Source organism: Mobula birostris, chromosome 13 (assembly GCF_030028105.1).
Source record: "Mobula birostris isolate sMobBir1 chromosome 13, sMobBir1.hap1, whole genome shotgun sequence".
Classification (NCBI taxonomy): domain Eukaryota; kingdom Metazoa; phylum Chordata; class Chondrichthyes; order Myliobatiformes; family Myliobatidae; genus Mobula; species Mobula birostris.
This window is the reverse complement of record NC_092382.1, coordinates 49067938-49085228: the sequence shown is the minus strand read 5'-3', so window position 1 is coordinate 49085228 and position 17291 is coordinate 49067938. Positions and strand designations below refer to the sequence as shown.

General features: G+C 45.9%; 1 long non-coding RNA gene and 1 other non-coding gene across 5 annotated transcripts; one reads left to right on the top strand and one right to left on the bottom strand.

Annotated features, from left to right (window-relative positions):
• Positions 1-928: 928 nt before the first annotated feature.
• On the bottom strand, positions 929-14009 carry LOC140206815 (uncharacterized). 4 transcript variants are annotated; one of them, XR_011888393.1, is made up of 7 exons: positions 13935-14009; positions 12595-13264; positions 11001-11216; positions 10392-10456; positions 9786-9855; positions 7393-7545; positions 929-3316 (listed from the first exon to the last, which is right to left on the bottom strand). It is a non-coding gene; the product is annotated as an uncharacterized lncRNA (long non-coding RNA). The 4 variants fall into 4 exon arrangements; XR_011888392.1 differs by having other exon boundaries at positions 7467-7545; XR_011888395.1 differs by lacking the exon at positions 13935-14009 and adding an exon at positions 13386-13708 and having other exon boundaries at positions 7467-7545.
• Positions 14010-16544: 2535 nt separating this feature from the next.
• Positions 16545-16737, top strand: LOC140208870 (U2 spliceosomal RNA). The gene has a single exon (XR_011888960.1). It is a non-coding gene; the product is annotated as a U2 spliceosomal RNA (small nuclear RNA).
• Positions 16738-17291: the final 554 nt, after the last annotated feature.

The window sequence follows — 17291 nt, the reverse complement described above, 5'->3', positions numbered from 1 at the left end:
AAAAGCCAAAATAAACATGATAATTAATTAGGTGCCGCCGACACGTAATTGTCGGCCCAGATCACGGAGGGTCATACTCATTCCACTGGTTAATGTTTTCTTCCATAGTAATGATTCATTTTTCTGAGTTAGTATCTCATTTAAGTTTTCTGGCCTGTCTTTCTTATCACGACTGCTTATCAGATACTTACATGCTTCTTGAAAGAACAAGCTGGTAGTGGGGTTGTGTGGCTCTGTTGCTAAAATATTAAATAAAATCATTAGAAAGAGGTGGCATAGGGTTGGAAGATATAGAATCTGTGGGTAGGATTAAGGAACAGCAAATGTAAAAAAAATCTGTGGTGGTAATTGTATAGAGACCTCCAAACAGTAGTAAGTATGTGGGCCTCAAATTACCATGGGAGATAGAAAATGGGTGCCAAAAGGGCAATGTTACAATAGTCATGGGGAATTGTCATGCAGGTGCTTCGGAAAATTAGGATGGTGTTGGTCTCAAGAGGAGGAATTCCTACAAGGTGTTTTTTTAGAGCAGCTCGTGGCTGAGAACACTTGGGGATCAGCTATTCTGGACTGGGTGTTGTAATGAACCAGAATTAATTTGGTCACTTCAGTTCAAAGATCCTTTGGGGCAAGTGATCTTAATATGATCAAACTCACCCTAACATTAGAGAAGGAGAAGCTAAAGTCAGATGTGAAATAAAGAGAATTAGAGAGGTATGAAAGAAAAATTGGTCAAAATTGTTTTGCAAAGAACACGGGCAGGAATTTCTGGAAGCAATTCAGAAGGCACAGGATATATACAGTGGCATGTAAATGTCTGGGCACCCATGGTTAAAATTTCTCTTACAGTGAATAGCTAAGTGAGTAAAAGATGACCTGATTTCCAAAAAGTAAAAAGTTAAACATGACACATTTCTTTAATATCTTAAGCAAGGTTACATTTTTATTTCCATCTTTTACAGTTTCAAAATAACAGAAAAGGAAAAGGGCCCGAAGCAAAAGTCTGGGCAGTCTGCATGGTCAGTGCTTAGTAACACCCCCTTTGGCAAGTATCACAGCTTGTAAATGCTTTCTGTAGCCAGCTAAGAGTCTTTCAATTCTTGCTTGGGTAAATTTCTGGGTTCTATCATTAGCAGCAAAGCACTGACTGTGGAAATTACAGATCAGAATATTATTAGTCACAGAGCCCAGCAGCACTGAAACAGGCCCTTCGGCCCTTCTAGTCAATGCTGACCTGCTTTTGTTTTTACTGCCTCGTTCCAACTACCTGCACCATAGCCTCCATAAACCTCCCATCCATGTCATCACCCAAATTTCTCTTTAGTATCTCAATCAAACCCACATCCACAACTTCCACTGGCAGCTCATTCCACACTCCCACCAAACTCGGAGTGAAGAATTCCCCTTCAGACTCCCCTGAAAGAATTCACTTTCACCAGGACCTTATGTCCAATGTGGGGGTGAGAGGGAAGACGGGGCAGAGAGGGAAGGCAGTAAGGCGAGCGGGTGGGTGGTCGATTGCAGAGAGGAAAACAGTGGAGAGTTTAAACTTAATATATTTCAGAAAAAGTACGTGTTTGAACTTACTTCCTGCAAACCTACCATCCATACCCTGTACATGGTCAACCAAATTATTGATCTAGATGACAAGATGATCAGTGTAAGATCAAGTAGAGCAGAGAATTCAACAACTGTGTAAATGCAATTATAAGTAAATATCAATAACTAATGAGAGCAATGGTTGTAACCCTGGGGAACATTACTAGGCACAGGCCTTGAGTCCCATAAACAGCCTTTCACTATCACTCTCTGCTTCCTACCATCAAGACAACTGTGCATCCAGTTAGCCAGCTCTCCTGGGATCCCATGTGATCTAACTTTCCACAGCAACTTGGAGTACTGTGTCCAGTTCTGGTTGCTTCACTATAGGAAAGATGTGGAAGCATTGGAAAGGGTACAGAGGAGATTTACCAGGATGCTGTCTGGTTTAGAGAGTATGCGTTATGATCAGAGATTAAGGGATCTAGGGCTTTACTCTTTGGAGAGAAGGAGGATGAGAGGAGACATGATAGAGGTGTACAAGATAATAAGAGGAATAGATAGAGTGGATAGCCAGCGCCTCTTCCCCTGGGCACCACTGGTCAATACAAGAGGACATGGCTTTAAGGTAAGGGGTGGGAAGTTCAAGGGGGATATTAGAGGAAGGTTTTTTATTCAGAGAGTGGTTGGTGCGTGGAATGCACTGCCTGAGTCAGTGGTGGAGGCAGATACACTAGTGAAGTTTAAGAGACTACTAGACAGGTATGTGGAGGAATTTAAGTTGGGGGCTTAGTTGGGAGGCAGGGTTTGAGGGTCGGCACAACATTGTGGGCCTATACTGTGCTGCACTATTCTATTCTTACCATGCTGAACCTTGTCAAAGGCCTCACTGATGCCCATGTCGGCCACGATCCTGGGACAGAGGTGTCACTGATCAGAGGGCACAGATTTAAACAGAGGACGAAGAGGTTTAGAGGGATCTGAGGAAGTGATTTTTCACTCAGAGGGTAGCTGAAATCTGGAACACACTGCCCGAGGTGGTGGTGGAGACAGGTCCCTTCACAACATTACGAAGTGGATGAGCATTGAAACTGTCGAGATACAGTCGTCTATGAACCGAGTGCTGATAAATGGGACCAGTGCAGACAGTGAGTGGATGGTCAGAACAGGTATGGCCGGCCAAAGGTCTGTTTCCGTGCTGTGTGATCCACCACTCCGGACATGACAAATTAACGATGGTGGCACCGCAAGGCATTGATTTCACAACCCCTCACCCCTCTCCAACCTGAAATAAACCAGACTGAACCCCTTTGTCACCACTGTGAATATCTGTTTCTGTCGAGGTAACATACAAATTGGTCACTTCTGCTAAACAACTGGCAATTGATGAAGTCCCGTGTCATCTTCCATTAACGTTGCTTCCTTACAGCAAAACTAACCCTCTTCACTGTGTCAGAATCAGTGATTAAATCCGACACCAAACACTGTGTTTTCATTCCTGCACATTGTAACTTGAACCATCTCACCAAGGGTCTGATGAGACACAACCTCTGCCTTCTGCACATGTGATCACATCTCCCCTGATTCTGACATTTCAAATACTCTCAGAATGGTTTTCTGATTCAGTCTGAAGGTTATGGTACATTCAGCTCATCGTCAGACCTGACAAACCATGTCTTCCCACAGCTAGTTCCACCTGTTGGTGTGTCCTCTTTCCTCCACTTCCAGGGAAGCTGCATCTCCACACAAACTCCTCACTTGAGACGACTGTCTGTACCTGTGACACAGGAAATCACATCACTGTCACTCTCCTGATACCATCCGGGAAGCAGTACCGCAACATAAAAGCCAGGACCAACAGGCTCCGGGACAGCTTCTTCCACCAGGCCGTCAGACTGATGAACTCACACTGATTTGAGTGTGCTCTATATTACATTGTCTGTTTTATTTATTATAAACTGTTATAAATTACTATGGTTGCACGTTGCACATTAGACAGCTTCTGTACCCCTCCACCCCGTTAAAACTCTCTGCTCAGCCCCTTCCCTATTCCCTTTCCCTTTCAGACTCCTGATGTGCCAGCAGATCCGAATCACCGTGTGGACATTTCTACCCCACAGGAGGCTGTACAAACCCGTGTCCTTCTCTGATGCACAGCTCAGTGACCCCAATCCCTGTCTGCACTCGCAGCCCATGACGGTGACAGCTGTCCTAGACTCTGTAACTCACAATCTTGTAACACAATCTTGTTCATAGCAAGTTTAGACAGTCATTAATATGAAGAGAGAATTGTTGTTTCCTGAAAGGACAGGCGAGCGAAGCTGTCTGATCCAATTCACCAGATGGTCCGGTGTTTACAAGTTAATTTGTCCTGGGACCCACACCCACACCCACTCATAACCCCGACCCACACAGACAGACAGACTGTCCCTTCGCCCCAAACCCCCTGCAGAACCACAAGGAATTGATCCACGGCCCGGGCTCGGTCACAAAGTGAAAACCGGGGCTGAGGAGAGCCCGGAGACAAACACCCCGCTGCCCACTCCACCAACAACACGGCACAGCCGGACACATCTCACAACACCGGATCCGGTCCCGATGAAACCCGAATTTAATTTTGTTGTTCCAGATCGGACCGAACAAAAGGTGTTTTAAAATTGAAGCGCTCCCCCTCACGTGACGTCACACAGCAGCACCCCTCCCCCCCCCACGCGCCTGACGTCACCCATGGTCTCCCCGTATCTGTATCTGCTGTCACGAGCACGGTGCCTTACATCACACACGCGCTGCTGTGCTCGAGCTTCTTCGGTTTAATGGCTGAGCTGCTGAGCACGAGCCTGAAATGTCGACTGTACCTCTTGCTAGAGATGCTGCCTGGCCTGCTGTGTTCACCAGCAACTTTGATGTGTGTTGCTTGAATTTCCAGCATCTGCAGAATTCCTCGTGTTTATGTTTTTAAAAAGACATGTTGAGGTGAGTTTAACAGGTGTCATTCGTTCATTAGCATAGCTAACGTTATTTAAACTACACAAACACGAGGAAATCTGCAGATGCTGGAATTTCAAGCAATACACACAGGCTGGCTGCTGAGGAGCTACGCTATTGATGTCCTACGTGATGAGGCCGAACTCCTTGTAGACTTGCTTAAAGTTGTAATAGAATAAACATGATAATATAATATAAGTACATATTTTAAAGTCATATTTTCTGCATATACCCAACTTGGTTCACAGATTAGACAAAATGACTAAACAAAGTATTACATACACCCTTGGAGGTCGACCAGGGGTGGGGGTGGATATGGGGTTGCGGGGGGCACTGGCGCTACCTCCCTGAAATGAGTTTTGCAGGGTGCGATGTCTGTCATTACGGGTTGAACCAGGGAGCCCAGTCTCTGAAAAAGGGGGTGGACTGTCCGGGACTGAGATGAGGGGAAGTGTCTCCACTCTGAGGGTGATGAATGTCTGTAAATCCCCACCACAGAGGGCGGTGAAGACTCAGTGATCGTCCTCACATAAAACAGAGACCGGCAGATGAGTGGAGACCGAAGGGATCGAGGAAATGAGGATCGGACAGAAACATGTGGCTGAGATGGGAGAGCAGCCGCCATCTTGTTGATGGTTAGAGGGGCTGAATGGCCACCTCCTGCTGTTTCTCACTTGATGTTTCAGTGCTGCTGTCATAGTCATGTCATAGTCATACTTTATTGATCCCGATAAATAATTAAATAGTAATAACACCATAAATCGTTCAATAGTGATATGTAAATTATGCCAGGAAATAAGTCCAGGACCAGCCTATTGGCTCAGGGTGACTGACCCTCCAAGGGAGGAGTTGTAAAGTTTGATGGCCACAGGCAGGACTGACTTCCTATGGCGCTCTGTGTTGCATCTCGGTGGAATGAGTCTTATCGAGTCTCACGAGGATGTTATCAGGAAAGTGGATGAAGGCAAGGCATTGGATGTTGTCGACATGGCCTTTAGCAAGGCACTTGACAAAGTCTCATATGGGGGGTTGGTCTAGAAGGTTCAGTCACTCAGCATTCAAGATGAGATAGTAAATTGGATGACACACTGTCTTTGGGAGAAGCCAGACTGTGGTAGCAGATGGTTGCCTCTCTGACTGGAGGCCTGTGACTAGTGGTGTGCCACAGGGATCAGTGCTGGATCTGTTGCTGTTTGTCATCTATGTCAGATATCTGGATGACAGTGTGGTTAACTGGATCAGCAAATTTGTGGATGACACCAAGATTGGTGGTGTAGTGGACAACGAGGAAGACTATCATGGCTTGCGGTGCAATCTGGACTCACTGGAAAAATGGGCTGAGAAACAGAAAATGGAATTTAATGCAGACAAGTGCGAAGTGTTGCATGTTGGTAGGAACAAGGTCTTACACAGTGACTCGTAGGGCACTGAGGAGTGATGTAGAAGAAAGGGATCTGGGAACACAGGTCTGTAATTCACTGAAAGTGGCGTCAGAGTTAGATAGGGACAGAAGGAAAGATTTTGGGACATTGGCCTTTATAAACGCAAGTACTGACTACAGAAGATGGATGTTATGTTGACTTTGTGGAGGACATTGGTGAGGCCTAATTTGAAGTATTGTGTGCAGTTTTGGTCACCTACCTACAGGGAAGATGTGAAAGAGGTTGAAAGAGTTCAGAGAAAATTCACAAGGATGTTGCCACGTCTGGAGGACTTGGGTTATAAGGAAAGAGTGAACAGGTAAGGACTTTATTCCTTGGAACATAGAAGATTGAGGGGAGATTTGATGGAGGTGTACCACAATTATGAGGGGTATACATAGGGTCAATGCAAGCTGGCTTTTACCACTGAGATGAGGTGGGACCACAACCAGAGGCCATGGGTTAAGGGTGAAAGGTGAAACGTTAAGGGGAACATGAGGGGAAACTTCTTCACACAGATCGTCATCTGGGTGTGGAATGAGCAGCCAGCACAAGTGGCGAATGTGAGCTCAATTTCAACATTTAAGAGGTGTGTGTAGGTACCTGGACGGTAGAGATATGGGAGTAGAAAGTTTAAATAGTTCAGCACAAATTAGATAGGCCGAAGGGTCTCTTTCTGTGTTGTACTTTTCTATGACTGTGACAAGAAGCTTAAATAATACTAATATTCACTAATTCCTTTTAACAGACCAACCACTCATCTCAGTAGCAAATTTTTATATGGCGTTTAAACTGTGGCACTTTAAATTAACAGTGCGTAAAAGAAAATCCCGGCTGCAGGTCAACAAAGGCTATTTGTGTGAGAGTGTTTCAGTTACTGTGGGGCCAGGCACCCATGCGGCTCAGTGGGAACAGGGAATAATACCAATGAGGAGAGTCAAACTGAGCCAGGTCACAGATTGGGGATGGCAGAAATGCCCCATTCTTATAGTGACAGAATAGCATCAGAGAGTTTCATTCCAGATACCATTTAATTCCAGATACCAGCACTCTGCCCAGTTAGATGATTTCTCTCTCCAACTTGCGTTGACCCTCACTGTAACAGTGTGATGTCAGATCACACCTTGACAACTCAAGTGATCTCGTCTGAAATGTTGTCCTTCACCCATTAATGGATTTTGTAAATCTTCTTACAGGTTAAAAATGACAAGGAATTTATCTGCAGGAATCTCAAACACAACACGCCAGTTTTGCTGTCTCTGTCCAGATATTTAAGAAGTGGAGCAAGGGATTCACTCGATCATCCTTCCTGCTCAGACTGTGGCAGGGGTGGTGGTGGGGGGATTCACTCAGTCATCTGACTGACTGGCACGCCTGTCATTTGACACATGGGGAGAGGCCATTCACTTGCTCAGACTTTTGGAATGGATTCATTCGGTTATCTCACCTGAAGTTACATCAGTTTGGGCAACGGCATTCACCTGTTCTGTGGGTGAGAAGGGATTCAGTCGGTCTTCCTACCTGCTAGCATGGAGATGACTGCAGTTATTGAAGAATGTGCACATCTCAGCCTGTTACGTTGCTAGAAATCCTTTGCACACTGAACAAAGAGAACAAAGATACAGAAAGGATCACTGAATCAAGACCCATTCAGCTTTTCATCACTGTCAACTGGTACGAATATTGTTGCTGAAAGACGAGTGGGAAGCCGGAGGATTGGGAAACGTTTAAAGGGCAACAGAAGGTAACTAAAAAGGCAATACGTGGAGAAAAAATGAGGTACAAAGGTAAACTAGCCAAGAATATAAAGGAGGATAGTAAAAGCTTCTTTAGGTATGTGAAAAGGAGAAAGATAGTTAAGACCAAAATTGGGCCCTTGAAGACAGAAGCAGGTGAATTTATTATGGGAAACAAGGAAATGGCAGATGAGTTGAACAGGTAACACACATCAAAGTTGCTGGTGAATGCAGCAGGCCAGGCAGCATCTCTAGGAAGAGGTACAGTCGACGTTTCAGGCTGAGACCCTTCGTCAGGACAGGAGTTGAACAGGTACTTTGGATCTGTCTTCACTAGGGAAGACACAATCTCCCAGATGTAATAGTGGCCAAAAGACCTAGCGTAATGGATGATTTGAAGGAAATTTATATTAGGCAGGAAATGGTGCTGGATAGGCTGTTGGGTCTGAAGGCTGATAAGTCCCCGGGACCTGATGGTCTGCATCCCAGGGTACTTAAGGAGGTGGCTTTAGAAATCGTGGACGCAGTGGTAATCATTTTCCAATGTTCTACAGATTCAGGATCAGTTCTTGTGGATTGGAGGGTGGCTAATGTTGTCCCTTTCTTCAAGGGAGGAAGAGAGAAAACAGGAAATTATAGACTGGTTAGCCTGACGTCGGTGGTGGGAAAGATGCTGGAGTCAATTATAAAAGATGAAATTACGACACATCTGGATAGTAGTAACAGGATTGATCCGAGTCAGCATGGATTTACGAAGGGGAAATTGTGCTTGACTAATCTTCTGGAATTTTTTGAGGATGTAACTATGAAAATGGACAAGGGAGAGCCAGTGGATGTAGTGTACCTGGACGTTCAGAAAGCCTTTGATAAAGTCCCACATAGGAGATTAGTGGGCAAAATTAGGGCACATGGTATTGGGGGCAGAGTACTGACATGGATTGAAAATTGTCTGGCTGACTGAAAAGAGTAGTGATTAACGGGTCCCTATCGGAATGGCAGGCGGTGACCAGTGGGGTACCGCAGGGTTCAGTGCTGGGACCGCAGCTGTTTACAATATATATTAATGATTTAGATGAGGGAATTAAAAGTAACATTAGCAAATTTGCCGTTGACACAAAGCTGGGAGGCAGTGTGAAATGTGAGGAGGATGTTATGAGAATGCAGGGTGACTTAGACAGGCTGGGTGAGTGGGCAGATGCAGTTTAATGTGGATAAATGTGAGGTTATCCACTTTGGTGGTAAGAACAGGAAGGCAGATTATTATCTAAATGGAGTCAAGTTAGGAAAAGGGGAAGCACAACAAGATCTAGGTGTTGTTGTACATCAGTCACTGAAAGCAAGCATGCAAGTACAGCAGGCAGTGAAAAAAGCTAATAGCATGCTGGCCTTCATAACAAGGGGAATTGAGTATAAGAGCAAAGAGGTCCTTCTGCAGCTGTACAGGGCCCTGGTGAGACCACACCTGGAGTACTGTGTGCAGTTTTGGTCTCCAAGTTTGAGGAAGGACATTCTTGCTATTGAGGGAGTGCAGCGTAGGTTCACAAGGTTAATTCCCGGAATGGCGGGACTGTCATATGTCGAAAGCTTGGAGTGACTGGGCTTGTATACTCACTCTGGAATTTAGAAGGCTGAGGGGGGAGCTTATTGAAACATGTAAGATTATTTAGGGTTTGGACACGCTGCAGGCAGGAAGCATGTTCACGCTGATGGGTGAGTCCAGAACCAGAGGCCACAGTTTAAGAATTAGGGGCAGGCCATTTAGAACAGAGTTGAGGAAAAACTTTTTCACCCAGAGAGTGGTGGATATATGGAATGTTCTGCCCCAGAAGGCTGTGGAGGCCAAGTCTCTGGATGCTTTCAAAAAAGAGATGGATAGAGCTCTTAAAGATAGTGGAATCAAAGGTTATGGGGATAAGGCAGGAACTGGGTACTGATAGTGGATGATCAGCCATGATCACAGTGAATGGTGGTGCTGGCTCGAAGGGCCGAATGGCCTACGCCTGCACCTATTGTCTAAATGTCTGAAATGCTGTGAAGAAGGCCTAACAATACCCAATTTTTGTTCTATTACACAATAAAAGTGAAGAGATTTGCATCCTTATACCTTGGTCACCAAGTAACAGAGTCTCTGGCTTGATGCCCCTGTGTGTAATTCCATTGTTGTGAAGATATTCCTGAAAGTGGGCAAAGACAAATATAAATCAGGTATTCTGAATTTACATCTTTTTCTAATTCTCCAAGCCCACAAAATATCAATCGTAGAAATAGAACAGGTTTCTGGCAGAATTAGTCAGATACAATTGCTGGACAATCGGTTCAGAGAATATTTTGTGACTTAATCTGGGTGCACACTAGACTTCCAGTGCCGATATGAAAGTTGAGTATGAAGGCTGGCCTGGAAGAATGATGAAACTTCTGAAGATGCTTTGGGAGGTCACCCATCCATGAACAGCATTTTACTGTCAAAGGGAACTATGGTGAGCTCCAAAATTGATCTCATTTGAAAATTGGGACAAAGCACTGTTAACCTCCTTCCTGCTGGTTATAGTGCTAGTTCAATTCTGGCAGACAAAGCTCTTTGAGAGCAAACATGGGCAGGTAAATCCATCTATGATCATGCTCAGTAATGTACGTCGAAATAGAGAAAACTGCTGCTGCACGTCATAAACACTCACTTAAAACAAAGGGATAAATGATGAGGAGCACTTACCACTCCTGCTATCAGCTGCTGGAAAAACCCATCAGCATCTGCCTCGGGCATCCCCACGTCAGGCTCTGTGGGAAGGCAGATCACATTAATCAAAGGCTGAACTTGGGATCAGTTCGCAAATCATTAATATTGTCTGAAATTATGTCATTTTACATCACGCTTAAATTTAATCCCAAATCCCAGGCCTCATTTCACTCAGGTGCCCAAGTAGATGGATTCTCCAACATGCCCTATTTAGACCACAGACAAAAAAACCTAGGACAGCTGAAGCAGCTTACATACTGAACTTTAAAGCCTGTCCTACTTTGTCCCCGTAACATCTGGAAATGTATTATGTACAACTTCAGATGTTCCATTTCTCCCATAATTTAGTTTTCTGGGTGTTCTATAGGGAGAATGTCTGGGAGTGGATGCCAGCTTTTTCCAGCTCAGGACACAAAGGTGCAGTTACTAAAGAACCCACACAAGTATATCTGTAAAAGTGACAGCAACAGTACAACCAAATTATTAAAATTAGCCAATCCGTATACAAAACATCTTTAACCCTTTCCCCCCTCAGCCCAAACTTCTCTATTTTAAACCCTAAGTTTAAGCACAAATCCTACCTACTCTATCAAAGAGCTCTCCTCCACTGCAATACTCCAAAAACAAGTATTGGATATGGGCCTCGACGATGCCCATAAAAGCCGATAGTCTTTTCATGGTTCAACATCTTATTGATGCAGATTTCTCTCGATGTTATCAGGGTAGTCACGAGCATGTGTGGTGACCACTTTCTTCACTGTCACTGCTTCCTCTGTTCATCGACTAATTGCCAGTTGTACCCTATGATCAAATACAAAACCGTTGTCTACATTGCAAAACTTCTCAATGCTCCATTGAGTTAAATGCATCAGAAACAGAGCATGAGCCAAATGGCTCTTCATCCCCGCTACCCCATGCAATAAGATCATTATTGATCTGGTTTTGGCCTCAACACCACTTTCCAACTCTCCCTCTGCACCTGTAGATTTCCATGTAGTTCATATGCCTGCAATATATTGTATATTCTATGGCTCTACCACAACTCTTAAAGTGGAGAATTCCAAAGGATCACAACCTGCAGAAGAAATTCTTCTTCATCTCCTGATCAATGGGAAACCAGTTACTCAAACTATATCCCATTTTCTCGATATCCTCACTTGGAGAAACATCGTCTCAGCATCTTGTCTGACAACACCCTCAGAATCTTGCTTCAGTAAGATCACCTCTCTTTCTTCCCTACTCGCTCACCCCTCGCCCCCATACGTGAATCCCGATTCAAATATATCCTTCCTTAAAGACGAGATCTAAACTGTACACAGATCGCCAGGTGTTGTCTCACGAGCTCCCAATAAATTTGCTACAAGACATCCTTACCTTTGTTTTCCATAATCCTTACAATAACCTACACACCACTCTTGTGTGCTAGAGATTGAGTTTGCACTGCAACATTCTCTAATCACCTCTCTATTTAACCATCAAGTTTTTCATTCTTCCTTCCAGGGCAGGTAGGCAACTTCATATTTTGTTCTACATTATATTTCAAAGGCCACCTTTCTGCTCGTTCACTTAACCTGTGCTCATCACCGGATAAGCCACTTATCTCAAATTTGTTGAAAATATAAAGAACACACATCCGGTCTCCTCAGATTACAAGCAATGCATCCACTATCTCTGATGCCACTTATTTGTAAAGACACAAATTTGTCCTGTACTTTTTCACTGATAAAAATAAAAATTTCTCTCTCCCTACAGACCTTTGCAATCTGTTATTATTTTCATTATTTAGAATCTGTACCTTCTCATTCCCAATTTTACAATGAGCCTCAAAAACCAACATTACTTTTGGCTTTTTGCTTGTATTTCTGTAAAAACCCCATCAATATTTTTAATAATTTTCTTATATGTTCCACATTCTTTACAATTTTTGTGGCATACCTTGTAGTTTTAAACTTTCCCAGTCCTCTTGCCTACCGTCAATTAATTAATCCTCATTATAACACATGTTATTATCACCCTAACTTCCTTGGGAATTCTCCACAGATGGTGCACCCTTCTCCTGGGGCGTTTCTTTCTCCAGACTTTTGCTGCAAGTTAAGATTTACCTCCTTAAATGAGTGCTATTGCTAATCTACCAAACCAGTTTTTAAGAATTATTTTTTGAACTGCATGACTTACTCACCATATGCTCCTTCACCCAAAGTCTGCAGCAGATCCCAATCTTGCACAAACGGAACTGCCATCGTCCTGCACAATCATGAATGATGCTGAAAAGGGGAACGCATGATCACAAGCTGAAGTCATCTTCAAGTACACTTGAAGGACAGCCAGAGACCTTTCCTCCCAGTGCAGAAGTGGCTGATACCAGAGGGCATCATTTTAAGGTGACCGGAGAAAAGTACAGGGGGATATCAGGTGTAAGATTTTTTTTTATATATAAAGCACAGAGTGGTGTGTGGAACACACTGACTACCAGAGTGTTGGTAGAGGCTGATATATTCTGGACATGAAAGGGATTTTAGAAAAGTAGAGTGTGATTTAGGAGGGAGTGGTTAGCCCGAACGATCTGCACTGTGCTGTGGTGTTCTATAAGGCTATTTTTAGTTATTGGCTTTTCAGAATCCACACTTCATTGCCAATGTGAGATTTCACTGCACATCCATCATTGCCCAAAGGAAGTGACAGTGAATGCATCTGGAACAACCGCACTTCTTCTGGTTAAGGATCTCTGTACTCCTGAGGGGGAAAGCATTGGCGTTCCAGGATTTCGATCCAGCCACCACAATGACGGAACGGCAATATCTTTTCAATGAAAATAAGTGCTGGGGATACTTGTCACTTCATTCAGCATTCTGCAGAGAAACAGAGCAAATGTGTCAGGTTAATGGCTCTTCCTTAGAACTGATGAAAGATCTCTGCCATGATTAAGAATCACATCACATCTGAATCATTCTCTACAGAATGCTGCATTACCACTGAATCCTTTTCGGTATTTTATGCCTGTTTTCCCCAAATTTCCACCTTTTTCTCTCCTTGGAGATGTAGTAAGCCATAGGTTGGAGAACGTTGTTAAATGCTGGATGGAGCTGCACAAATTTAGGCAAATGCGGAATATTCATAAATATCTCCAGTATTTGGCTTGTGGCATATGGCAGAAAGACCTTGGGATATCAGGAAAGCAGTGTACCCACATTCTCCCGATTATCACCAATTTCTTAACGGAACCAGCTCTGGTCAAAAAGCTGAAGTCCAGCCGGACGGTTAGATTTTTTTTTCTGTGGAAATAATCCATTGACTGCTATGCCGTTATTTGCCACATGCCAGCTCACATTTAAATATTGTCAAAGTTGCAACCCTACCCCCTCCCTTTCGTCCGACTCTACCCCATCCCTCTCCCCCCAACTACCCATCGTCCCTCATCAAACGGCCTCACTTCCCCCATTTACAACCCCAGCCATCGCTTCCATCCGATGTTCCTATCCACACTCCTCCCGTTTCCGGAGATCCCCCTTCCCCAGTCACCTGCCCCGCCGGGCCCGCCGAACGACTCGGCCCAAACTTTGCTTCTCTCGCTGCAACGCCTTCCGTAAACGTCATCACGCTTGCACTAACATCAGACGCTAGAGAGGGCGGGTGGAACAGTTCGACAGGACTATCAGCTGAGAGGAGGAGTATTCATACAAACCAGGGCCGCCTCTCTCATTTGGTTGGTGCAATATCAGCTATTTTACGTGATCAGCTGTATTCCGAGAGAGATTTCGCGACAAGGGAGAAAAATACAACTTATGTCAAAGATTGAGAGAAATTACACCAAATCTACTTCAAACGTTGGAGAGAAGTAGGATAAATCGATGTCCTGTAGACAGTCGGTCCAACTTAATAGAGGGAAGACTAGCAGGATCCAAAAGGGTCCGGACAGTTGTGGGTATCGCTTCTCGGCCTCTTGGCTAAGATCAAGTGTAGTCGGCTCTGTGGAACTGGATAGGCCCAGACCTGCTGGAAGTGTACAACGCTATGCTTCTGGCCGGCAGTATGTCTGAGTCCATGAGGAAAGGCATCATCACCCTCATCTACAAGCAGAAGGGGGAAAGGGAGGACATTAGGAATTGGAGACCCATCTCTCTCCTGAATGTGGACTACAAGATCCTGTCCAAGGCTATCACCAACAGGGTCAAGTCTGCTCTGGGACAGGTGATCCACCCGGACCAAACCTGTGCTGTACCGGGCAGGAAGATCTCAGACAGCCTCGCGCTGCTGAGGGACACCATCGCCTACGTGCAGGACAGGGGGGTGGACGCCTGCCTGGTCAGCTTGGACCAGGAGAAAGCCTTCGACAGGATATCGCACACGTACATGGCAGACGTGCTCTCCAAAATGGGATTTGGGGAGGGAATCCGGAATTGGATCAGACTGCTCTACACAGACATCCGTAGTGCAGTCCAGGTCAACGGGTGGGAAACAGACAGCTTCCCCATCAGGTCTGGAGTCAGGCAGGGCTGCCCCCTCTCCCCTGTCTTGTTTGTCTGCTGCATAGAACCCTTTGTGGAAGCCATCAGGAGGGATGAGGGCATAAGAGGGGTGACGCTGCCAGGCAGTGGAGGGACCCAAGTGAAAACCTCCCTGTACATGGACGACGTCACCGTCTTCTGCTCTGATCCGAGGTCAGTTCGCAGGTTGATTGGCACCTGCGAACAGTTCGAGCTAGCGTCGGGGGCCAGGGTCAACCGCACGAAGAGCGAAGCCATGCTCTTTGGCAACTGGCCCGACCGATCCAGCGTCCCCTTCACCATCAGGTCTGACCACGTGAAGGTGTTGGGGATCTGGTTCGGAGGGGCTGAGGCATGCAACAAGAACTGGCAGGAGCGGACTGCCAAGGTGAAACAGAAACTGGGACTGTGGGGAGGGCGCTCCCTGTCGATAACGGGCAAGAACCTGGTCATCAGGTGTGAGGTGCTCTCAGGGCTGCTGTACTTGGCGCAGGTCTGGCCCGTCCCCCACTCCTACAGTTCGGAAATCACCCGGGCTGTCTTCAGATTCATCTGGGGATCCAAGATGGAGCGGGTGAGACGGACCGCCATGCACAAGTCCCTGGACAACGGGGGCAAGAACGTCCCCAATGTCGCCCTCACCCTGATGGCCAGCTTCGTATGTGGCTGCATCAGGTTGTGTGTAGAGCCCAGGTATGTGGGCACGAAGTACCACTATGTGCCCAGGCTCTACTTGTCGCCCTGGCTGCGAAGGATGGGTCTGGCCCCACTCCCGCGCAACGCCCCAGTCAGCTGGTCGTTGCCGGCATACCTATCCCACGTAGCAAAGTTCTTCCAGGAGAACGCCTTTGACCACAAGGCCATCAGGCAGTGGTCGGCACGAAGTGTCCTGCAGGCACTGCAGGAGAAGGACGTGACGGACACAGTGGGGTGGTTCCCTGAGCAGACTGTCCAGTTCATCTGGCAAAATGCCTCATCGCCAGATCTCACCAACAGGCACCAAGACCTCGCCTGGCTGGCGGTGAGAGGGACCCTCCCAGTCAGAGCCCTCCTGTACGCCCGGAACGTCGTCTCCGCACCCCACTGCCCACGGGAGGACTGCAGTGAGGAGGAGTCTGTGACCCACCTCTTTGCACACTGCCAGTTCGCAAAGAGGGTGTGGAGGAGGATGGACGGGCTAGTGTCACGTTTCATCCCCAGCAGCTGCGTGACAGAGGACTCTCTGATCTACGGGCTGTTCCCGGGGACGCACACGGAGACCAACATCCGGTGCTGCTGGCAGATCATCAACTCGGTGAAAGACGCTCTTTGGTCTGCCCGAAACTTGATGATCTACCAGCACATGGAGATGTCCGTGGGAGAATGCTGCCGACTGGCACACTCTCGGCTGCAGGAGTACGTGCTGAGGGACGCACTGAAACTCGGTGCAGCCACCGCAAGGGCCCGGTGGGGAAGGACCACAGTATAGGTTTCTCCACCCGTGGGAGTGGGAGGGGTCGGTGGGTGGGGAGTGTACCCCTCAACAATGAGATGCTAAGCTGAACTACTGGAGTGCCACGTGGGTGGCTATAAACACGGGTATTTTACTGAGTATAATGGAAACGTATGTAAAGGATGAAAAGTTATTGAATGGTTTATTGTATATATTTATTTTTGAATAAAGTATATTTTGAAATAAAAAAAAATCTGTTCTTATCAGTTTAATATCTGATACGTCCCTTATCTAGGGACCATATATTAAATTGATTTTTGGAACAGGGAGATGGAATAGGGGCTTGCTCCGTCCACTCCGCGTATCGACCCGGTATTGCAGTGCCTCTGGGAACGGTGCACCTCCCTTCGGGGAGACTAACAACAAATAAGAAATAGAATTCCGTTACTCGCAGGCAGGCTATGGGGTATATTTCTTCTTTCTGCCTCGTACTTCTTGCAGGCTATGTTTGTTTTTAAATGAGGACACACGTAGGCTTGAGTAGATAAAGCAGTTTATTTACAGAATATTTAGGAGCCTCTTGGACCACCACATGGAAGAAAGAACTACAAGCGAGGAAACGGATTCTTCAGGTCTCAAAGGCAACAGAAACAACACGCACACAATTTACAGCAGTCGTGGATAAAATCGGATCGGCAGAGACACACGCAGAGAATTAAAAAAACGAACCTGGGAATAAAGTACATACATGTGCAAGGGAAAAGTCAATACGATACCCCTTCACTGTACAGACACGGCTCAATGCTATCAGGGACAATCACCAACCCTATTCAATGCACAGCCTACCAACAATTTTCTCCAGCGCTGTTCCAAGGTTCTCAGCCTAAAATGAAGCAGAGTGGTCCCTCAGAAATGGCAAAGAGAGCGTCCAGCACACGGGGCGCCCTTTTAATGCAGGAA